Source organism: Halyomorpha halys, unplaced genomic scaffold (assembly GCF_000696795.3).
Source record: "Halyomorpha halys isolate HHAL.00 unplaced genomic scaffold, Hhal_1.1 Scaffold1428.1, whole genome shotgun sequence".
In the NCBI taxonomy this organism is placed as follows: domain Eukaryota; kingdom Metazoa; phylum Arthropoda; class Insecta; order Hemiptera; family Pentatomidae; genus Halyomorpha; species Halyomorpha halys.
This window is the reverse complement of record NW_027105500.1, coordinates 38811-49051: the sequence shown is the minus strand read 5'-3', so window position 1 is coordinate 49051 and position 10241 is coordinate 38811. Positions and strand designations below refer to the sequence as shown.

Below are 10241 nucleotides of genomic sequence, written 5' to 3'. Positions count from 1 at the left end.
CCTTTATCATGATGTTCGTATCTCTCCTGTAATCTTCCCATCTTGCTCTTTTCAGATTCCAACGAGGAAAACGAGATTCCCTGTGTTCAGTGCGTAATGTTTGATTTTTAGTTTCTATAATTAGGATTTTGTGACCAGCTCCACCCGGAGGTGAAATGAGATCGTGTTTAATTTTCCGCGTAAGTGATGGATGGCAGAGAACAATGTCAGGCATCCATACATACAATAAACTAAAAAAAGCAGCCTTTAGTTAATCAATGAAGATAGATTACATAATGAGATATGATGTAGAAAAGAGATACAAAGTATGAAGTCTAAAAAATAAATAAATAAAAAGCGATAGCGAACAACGTTAATAGTTCAGACATGGAATAAGAATGGGAGAAAATAATTATTGAATAACGTTAATTACAATTAATAAGCAATTAGGAACCTCTATCTATCGGTATACAACTATGTCTCCAGTAAGGAACTATATCTCTCGGTAATGAACTATGTCTCTGGTGAGTAACTATAACTCTTGGTGAAGAACTAAATCTCTGGGTAAGGGACTATATCTCTGGCTAAAGCAAAAACAGTTCTGTAAATCGGAGAAGCCCATTTGAAGGAGATTGAACTAAAATGACATTTCACTACAAAAAAAAATTAAGTGGAAGTATTATGTATAGGTGTAGTGCAGGTATTGTGTACAGATGCGTATGGATGTAGTGCAGGTAGTAGTGCTCTGACCATCGTAGAGGAAGGAACTACGCTGTTCCACTCTCTCAGATTATCCCCACCCTTTGAAGTAAATTTAGAGACCAGTCTACTGCTAGAAGTTGACCAGGTAAGACGAACATTTCCCCCGCTCCGTATATAAGTCCTTGCTGGGGGAGTGGGATTGGTGTTATTGTGTGCTTACTGCCAAGGCACATTGTTTTGGTTATTGTTATTTGTTATTTTGTTGGACTTAAGTGAATGTGGACAGGATTTTTTGATTTTAAATGTAGTTATTAAGTGAGGAGAAAAAAAAATCTGAAGTTTGGGGACAATAGCGTCAAAAGGAAAAAAGTGTTTTTTGAAACACCTGAAATTTTGCGTAAATATTTACGTAAAAGTGATGTTAATAAAACTGAATACGGAAAACGCGGGAAAAGATGGAAATGAAGGATTGGAAGGGCCCAGTAATAGCCAGAAACTACTAGTGGAGGTAAAACAAAATCGAAAAAGGTGAATCAAAAAACAAAATGGCGTCAACAAATTAAAATGGCTAACATGAAGCGGTAGTGAAGCCGATAGAGATACTGCCCCTCAGAGGAAAGAGAGATAAATTAGCCCTAGAGGAAAAAGGGCTAAGAAGAGAGCGAGGGAGGAGAAGAAGACCCCCCCATAGCCCATCCCAGAAATTGACAGTCCCGTCCAGAGGGTTGTATCGATTCAGTATCGGGTGGAAGGATACCTAGAAAGGAAAAAGGTACCCCAAGAAATACAAAAATACTAAAGTGGCCAGCTTCCTTAGCAATATAGTAGTTGGATTGGTGGCCCAATGGAAGATGATAGGCCCAGAAATAGTAGGTGAAGTAGTTCGAGAGGCCATATACACGGATGAAATTCACAATATTATTCGTAAAAAGGTCTTGCAGATTGTTCCTCCTATGGTAGCAGAGGCTATAGGGGACGCCATAGGAGCGATATATAACGAGGGGAAAAAAGAATGGGTACCCTGAAAAGAGTAACAGGAATAATATGGAACCTTGAAGGAAAAGTTGATAAAGAAGCCCGCGTTCTCTTAGAACAAAGGGCTGAATTAAGTGCTAATGATAGAAAAAATCAGAAAAAGAACAAAAGGGCTATGGAGGGAACGAAGACGATGGAGGCTGGGCCATCAGTCCCAACTCTAGCGAAGGAGAAGAGTAAATATGAGGGAGTACCGGCCGGGGTACCGGTCACGATGTCTCAAAGTTACAGCCAGACGCCAATCTGTAGGGATAGGTACCTACAGCGAGGAAGAGGAAAGTGAGAGCTGGAAAAAGACGGTGCGAAGAGAGGGAAAGAAAAAGGCCACAGCCCAGGAGGCGCCTCCTGCAGAGGTGCCCCAGGAGAAGAAAAAACTGACTTTCGCTATCGTTCTTGCGAGTGTTCCGGCGATCCCTCTTAAACCCCAGGAGGCGCAACATATCTTACTATCAAGAGGTGCGCAGAAGGATGGACTGCGAAAGATATATATAAAGAGCTCCTGCCCCAAGAAGAATTAAAAAAAGATTGGGGAAATTAATTAGGATCACCCTAAAAGGGTAGTGTTCTGGTCAGGGCTGAAGGCGCTGATTAGTCATAAAACTCCAAGACAGGGACAACCTAAGGGAAAAAGGATTGCAGGCGAGTCCTACTATGGCACGTAGGCCTCGCCTGAAAATAAAGGGAATTTCCAACTTTTAGGACGTTGTGCTCTAGAAAAATATCTATGGGAACAAATCCCAGTAGATGTTCCGAAGGAGGAAAAAGACAGAAGGGAATGGCTAAGACCCTGCTTCTCTACTCCCGAGGGGGGGGCTAACTACTACATGGTTGCTTGAGGTGCACCAGGCTGTGAGACAGGCCCTGATGACCCTGAACGCGAAGGACGTTAGCGGAGAATGGTGGAGCTTGACCATTTCGACTATTTGACTAAAGACTATTTGGACCCCTTACTCTGCCTTCGAAGTCAATATTATGGACACCAGTCAAGTGCTACGTGAAGGTGGTGGCGTGCAGATGGTGTCCGAGAACTGATCACAAAGTTAGGGAGTGCCCTGAAAATAATACGGGTAAACCCTCGTGCTGTAGGAACTGTACGACAAGTGGCAGAGCGGAGAAAGATCTCCAATACTGCGCGGGTATCAGGGAGTGCCTACTCAATTTGGAGATGATGGTCAAGCAGGTGAAGAAGACCCGGTATACGTAGGCTGCAGATCCTGCGGTGAGAGGAGGCCTAGAGCAGCGATGGTGGAAGTAAATCCCGCTCTCGACGTCATGGAACTGAAGCGATTCACCACAGCAGACCAGGTGGCATGCTATATTAGATGGGGCAGAGTTGCATTTGCCCTGGTTCCAACATACATGCCGCCTCGACACGCCAATGGAAATGTTAACGTTGTAGATTAAGTAGCTGCTGTGGAGGCTGTTCCACTTGAGTATAGAAGTGTGATAGTCTGTTCCGATACCAATTCGTAGAGCACGGCCAACTCGTCGTTATGAACGAGCACGCTGGTCCCACATTTGTTGGAGCAAGGGGCCAGAGTTGGATAGACGTGACACTCGCCACGACTCTCATAGCGAAGCGTCTTGTGGACTGGACTCTACGGTCAGATACGAGTTCCGACCACCGGGTTATAGCCTTCAGTGTGGTGAAGGAGAAAGGCGTTGCCATAGCAGTTGAAAAGGGCTTCGTGACCCATTCGGCAAACTGGAGAGGATTTTCCAGCGAACTGGAGGCATTACTAGTTGATCAAGAATGGGAGGAGGTGGTGCCGATAGATGAGGAAACAGAAATTGGCCACAGGGTGACAATGATAGCGGAAGCCATTACTAAGGAAGCTAGTATTTCTCTCCAACGCCAAAGAAAGAGAAAAAGTCCGACCCCAAGGTAGACACGTCGGCCCTGACTCAGCTCAAGAGAGAATACTGCAGGGCCAGGCGTAGGTACCAGGAGTGCAAAGATTATGAGAGGAGACCTGCACTCCAAGAGGAATCTAAACATAGGTATAGGGTATACCGAAACGGAGTGCGGCAACAGAAGAAGAGGTCGTGGGACGAGTTCATTGCGGAGGAGTCAGAAAAGAATCCCTGGGGTATTCCATACAAAGTGGCACTCGACCAAGATAATTCTCTTCAGTTAATGGCGGCTATCAGAGTAGAGGGTGTCCAGGCAATCACTCTGGAGGAAGCTGCGAAACTGTATATAGATTATACATACTCTAGGGACGGATCGCCCCTGGATAGCACAGAAGATAGCATGGTAAGACGCACGAAGGAATACCCGCCAGGTTCCGACCTATGTCCACCATGGGATATATGGGACCTTCGTCTTACTGTTGACCGACAGAGGACTGGAAAGGCTCTAGGACTCGATGGCATAGATGCTGTAATCCTCAAGAATAGTGCCCCTTATGTAGAGAAGGACATGGAGATATTCTTCAACAAGTGATTAAATAAGGGGTACTTTCCCATCAAGTGGAGGGTTGCAGATCTGAGATAATTCTACAAGGTAGGTGATATGGATAAGGAGACGCCAAAGTCCTACCAAACTAAATGCCTCCTCCCAGTAGCTGGGAAAGTTCTGGAACACATGATTGTGAACAGCCTTAGACCAATTCTAAGATTAGATGAGTTACTGGGGGAGAGCTAGAGAGCTAGGAGGGTTCTTGCCACGGGCTACGTCGACGACCTGGCAATCATCGTATCCGAATACAGCAGAGCCAGATTGAAGATAGAAACAGAAAGGTGAATGGTGAGAGAGAAGGAAATTGAGTATGGCCGCAGCTATAACTTAGGCCATATTAATAAGAGGCTGCACGAGCAGGGCTCATCCTGTTACCCTAGACATCCAAGGACAGAGAATTAGACTGAGTGAGGAAGTGACAAACCTCGGGGTAGACGATTTGACGCCAATCCTCACCTGATGTACGAGTATTTAAGGGATAGGGTGAACCTATTACTCAATGGATTAAGCAGGAGAGGGGGTGCGTTCTGGGGAATCAGACGTGGTCCTGGGTATTCTGAGGTACGCTCCCCTGCGTGGAGCCGGAACTTCAAGATCAAAAGAGGAGACTGGCAACCATACAGAGATTGGCTCTGCTGAGGGTTACGAAGACCTAAAGAACGGTGCCGCATGAGGCGCTGCAGGTGCTGGCTGGAGCGATAGCCCTGGACTTCATCCTCAAGGAGAATTTCGTCTAGTACGAAGTAAAAAATCAGGGGCTGGTAGCGCTACCGGAGGGACTTCAAGAGAGGATTGGCGAGACCACGAACCTATGGAAGAAGATGCTGCGGGAGAATTCCATTGAAGAATGAAATTGACAGTGGCTTACGAGCCAGAAGGGCGCCACTCTGAGAAAGTTCTTCCCTACCGTAAATTCAAGACTTATATCGGGGTGGGTCCTCCCAGATTATTGGATCTCGCAGATCCTGACGGGACATCTTGGGTTCCGGGAAAAGCTGCAAAGCTTTGGGAAGAACATCGACCCCTGGTGCCCAACGTGTGGAATCCCTGAAACTGCAGAGCACGTAGCGCTGGATAGCACTGCCTTGGAAGGACATCATGCCAGGTTGTTGAGGAAAACTCACAAACTGAAATATTCGCCGAGTCGGACTTTACTCGTCTGTTGTAGGAGGAAATTTATCCCTTCTTCAGGGAGTTCATCTACGGGTGGAGGGAGGAGATCAGCCCTTTACGTTAGGAAGGGCTCGACCATCCGAAACCAGCCATCAATACGAGATGATTAAGGAGAAGAAGCAGACGCAGACTGAGACCAGGAGAGATGAACCAGGGTGTGTGCTGGAGGATGCACCTGGACAGATGCAGGTGGATAACGTTCAGCCCATCTAAAAGGCGCTCAGTCGAGCGCTGGGCTGCACTACAGTTGACCTGAATAAATAATTTTTTTTTATAATTATAAAATAGTAAAATAAATAAAATTGATAATGCAAACCCCGTATGCCAGAAATGGTGTGGAAGGGAGAATAAAACAAATACAGGTATAGTGTAGGTATCGTGTAAAGGTAGGGTGCAGGTATTGTGTATATGTATAGTATAGGTATTGTGTATACATTTAGTGCAGGTATTGTGTATACATTCAGTGCAGGTATTGCTTGTAGGTGTAGCCTAATATAACTATTGCTGTTATAACCTTTTTTGAATTTTGGATCTCCAGCATAGCCCGTTTTTGACCTCCAGAGAGTCACATGCAAAATGTTTATTATAATTCTATTAGCAGATAAACATTTGGCATGTTAGTTTAATGATACCTAGTGGCTCATAGTTTACGTTACAGATAAATAACACCAATCTATTCTTCATGTTTTTGAAAAGGTCATATATAAGGATATCCTTCGTAAAATCCTCAATGCTCCTTACTTTGTCACAAATAAAATCATATATAAAGACCTTAATGTTCTCTATGTAACCGATCTAGCCCGAACCAGATATCACTCCTTCCATTATAAACTCTCTAACCACTCAAACCCCCTAGTTTCTAACCTTGCATCCTCTTCCATTCCTGACAATTCTCCTAGGCACCAGAAAAGAAGATGGCCACGAGACCTGCTAATGAAAAACGTCATCAGAGTGCTGCCAATGGGTAGTTTTTCTACACGCCTGTAACACTCCAATCTAACCGAGATCAGATTTACTAAATGTATTATAATGTACAGTTGTAAATAGCAATAAATAAATGTTTAAAAAAAAAAAAAAGGATATAGTCATAAATAATGCTGGTATTAATTTCGAGGAAGAATTGCTATTTAGAAGCCACGCGCTCCGTTCGTGATCCCTTCAATCACTCTAATACGAACATTTGTTCATCCGAATAAAAAATAGCAAATGGGCGAGCAAGGACAAGGCAGTAATCTCTCCTTTATTGTGGATTATAGAGTCGATATATCTAGAACAATATTCCTGGCGCAAAAGTAAACAAAACAAAAACATAATATAGGGATATTACATAGTTATTATATTATGTAATATAGACATTTTTAAGTTCATACAAAAAATAGCCTTTTTTATCAGACCCACAGTACTGCTCCCCCTCGTCATCTATGTGGATGTGGGAAGATATCCTTAACCTCTTATCTTGTATGATCTTAACAGCACTATGGGTTGGTTCACCTTACCCTCTTCTCCTGCATAATCTCTAAATCTAATTGGGGTGGTACCTCTTACACTCTTCGGCTTAACATATCCTGTTTGATCTCAACATTATTGTGGAATGGTACCTCTTCCAGTCTTGGACTTGATGTCTTCTCTTGTCTGACCTTTACATAATTGCGAAATGGTATCTCTTACCCTCTTCGATTTGACATCTTCTCCTGTCTGATTTCTACAACTATTCGAGATGGTACCACTTACAAATAAAATCTACACGGATAAAATGTGGGCCCACACATCGAAGCAGCGGTCCATGTATCACACAGCAAAATCTGGTGACGAGTAAAGCGACTTGGGAACTGTACTATACGACTATACCTAAGCTACTCGTTAGGGTGACTAAATGATACGAAGTCGACGGGGCGACTAGATGATAAGAAGTCGACGGGGCGACTATACTTAGGCTACTCGTCAGGGCGACTATATGATAAGAAGTTGACGGGGCGACTATACTTAGGCTACTCGTCAGGGCGACTATACTTAAGCTACTCGTCAGGGCGACTAAATGATACGAAGTCGATGGGGCGACTATACTTAGGCTAATCGTTAGGGCGACTATACTTAGGCTACTCGTCAGGGCGACTATACTTAGGCTACTCGTCAGGGCGACTAAATGATACGAAGTCGACGGGGCGACTATATGATAAGAAGTTGACGGGGTGACTATACTTAGGCTACTCGTCAGGGCGACTAAATGATACGAAGTTGACGGGGCGACTATACTTAGGCTACTCGTCAGGGCGACTATACTTAGGCTACTCGTCAGGGCGACTATACTTAGGCTACTCGTCAGGGCGACTATACTTAGGCTACTCGTCAGGGCGACTAAATGATACGAAGTCGACGGGGCGACTATATGATAAGAAGTTGACGGGGCGACTATACTTAGGCTACTCGTCAGGGCGACTAAATGATAAGAAATTGACGGGGCGACTATACTTAGGCTACTCGTCAGGGCGACTATACTTAGGCTACTCGTCAGGGCGACTAAATGATACGAAGTCGATGGGGCGACTATACTTAGGCTAATCGTTAGGGCGACTATGTGATACGAATTCTACTGGGCGACTCTACCTAGGCTAACGAACTTGTATCGTTGCAGCAAATAATCCTACTGGCCGGTATTTCATATAAACATTACACCACAATTATTAATTCTCTTCAATTAAAACAAACCATAATTGTAATGTGATTAAATCTGTTTACTACCTATTTAAAATATTTACATTTTAATTAACAAATATATGGCGTTAACAAACGTCATGGGTTTCAAAAACACCTTTTAAAAAAAATTCTGTTAGGATGCGTTGTAGCCTGACATCCTAGTTAACTGTATTACTTCTATAAAATGTTGGGCTGTAGGTTGAGGGATGGAGTTGCATGATAGTTACATTATGACAGAGTTAGATAAGATAAGAGATCGCTTACCGATACCAGCACTTAGCTACTAACTGATTATCTTTCAATCTGTTTCATCTCACCTGCAACAAAAAGCAAGTCCAATAATATATTAATTATACAAAGCAGCTCGATATAGAAAATCCATTATAAATACTTATAATTAGATTTGACAATATCATTAAGATTATAAGACTACATTGATTTATGAGCCAAAATAGGTAAATTTATAGTTTTTAGAATATTATATATAAACACAACATATATTTCTGTGCCTGTCGTGAAAAACTAGTCCAGTTGAATCGCCTAAAAATTGAGTTAACTGGATTTAAAGCGAGTAGTTGAGAAGTCTTTTTTATGTGGTGTTAAATTAGTTAAGTCTAGTCGCTTAAGTCCACTAAAGAGATAATCAGACTTAGCGAATTTAAAACACCTTAAAAGACGAATAACTTCTAAGTAACTTCCGTCCCTTGAAGAACCCACCACATCATCGTTGGTTCACATGGTCTATCTTAGTATGTTTTATTACAACATGTTTTACCTGAGCAAGAATATCAAGTTAAATAAAAAGTTAAAATAACCTCCTGTATCACTTGCGGAAACAATACAGAACAATATAATTCGCATCCTGAGAATCTAATAGCATTCGTTTAAAAAATGTCAATCGCTGAAAATTTGAAGCTATACTGAAATTTGGGGGAGGGGGAATGGGGGAGAGAGAGAAAATGAGGGACTTTCTTCCCAGGGTTGTAATGGCGAATAAAATAATAAAACCATCACAGGAACAGAGCTTTCTAGGCGTTCTTTTGGACGAAAGGTGTAACTTTACCAACCACTCAAAGGAAGTAAAAAGTAAAACTGTTCAATAATATAGCAGGAACCACCTGGGACCTGAAATATAGGTGCAGAGAAACACTATACAAAGCTGCCTTTTTGCCAATCGCATTCTATGCTGTACTTGCCAGGGGACAAAATCTCACGTACTCAGATCTTAAATTATTGGAACAGGCACAAAGGAGAGCTCTATTACTTGTGGCTGGAGCTTATGGGACTGTGCCAACTTCAGCCTTGCAAGTAATTACGGGTCAACTGCCGATAGAACTTCGAATCCAGATTGCCATCGCCAAGTACAATATTAAGAAAGGCTTACCGGCCAGTGTTGGGTCATGTTGTTTCGTCAGTTCTAGCGGAAGATTCGAAGATGTTTCTAGTAGAATTGTCATATTGTCTTATCCGAATGGCAGAGGAGGTGGGATAACTGTGCAACTGGAAGACTGACTCACGAGTTCCTCCCAGATGTCAGAAAAAGGGTCTTAAATGAATGGGTTGAGACAGACCACTGGACGGTGCAGCTTCTTACAGGGCATGGCAACATCAATTCAAAGTTACACTTCTTCAAAAAAAGGGATGATCCTAACTGTAACTGCGGAGCCGTGGAAGACACAAACCATATTATTTTTGACTGCTCTATGTACACTTGTGCCAGACTGGCTTTAGCAGGTGAGTTCTCCTTGCTTGATTGGCCGCCTAGGTCTCTAGAAGAACTCGTGGCGACTCTCGATATGTTTGGGGCATTCAAAAAGTTTGCAAAGAAGGTGTTCCCAATAAAAGGCTGCTTACCCAAAGATTAATATAACATAATAATATGTATAATTTATGTTACAATTATATGTTTATAGATGTAATGATCATATTTATATAGAGTATGTATCAATAATATGACCTATGAATGTAACAATTATATGTATATATAGCAGACCCACTTGAATGTAGGTAGGAAGTTACTCGAGCTCTGTTTAGTAGGAACAGCTCTCCAGTTGCAGACAACCTATTAGCTTTCTTGTTAAAATTAGTGTCCCTTTGGGCGGGAGAGATGGAGGGAGGGAGGGAGGGGGAGAGAGAGAGAGAGAGAGAGAGAGAGAGAGAGAGAGAGAGAGAGAGAGAGAGAGAGAGAGAGAGAGAG

General features: G+C 42.8%; 1 protein-coding gene across 4 annotated transcripts in view; it reads right to left on the bottom strand.

Annotated features, from left to right (window-relative positions):
- Positions 1-10241, bottom strand: part of LOC106689692 (E3 ubiquitin-protein ligase RNF19A) — a 136182-nt gene that overhangs the window by 88056 nt on the left and 37885 nt on the right. Inside the window, exon 2 of one of the 4 annotated variants that reach the window (XM_067051665.1) lies at positions 8309-8361. The exons of the other annotated variants lie outside the window; for them this stretch is intronic. The gene's annotated coding sequence lies outside the window, so the exon portion shown is untranslated. The remainder of the gene's footprint in view (positions 1-8308; positions 8362-10241) is intronic. 4 annotated transcript variants of the gene reach the window in all.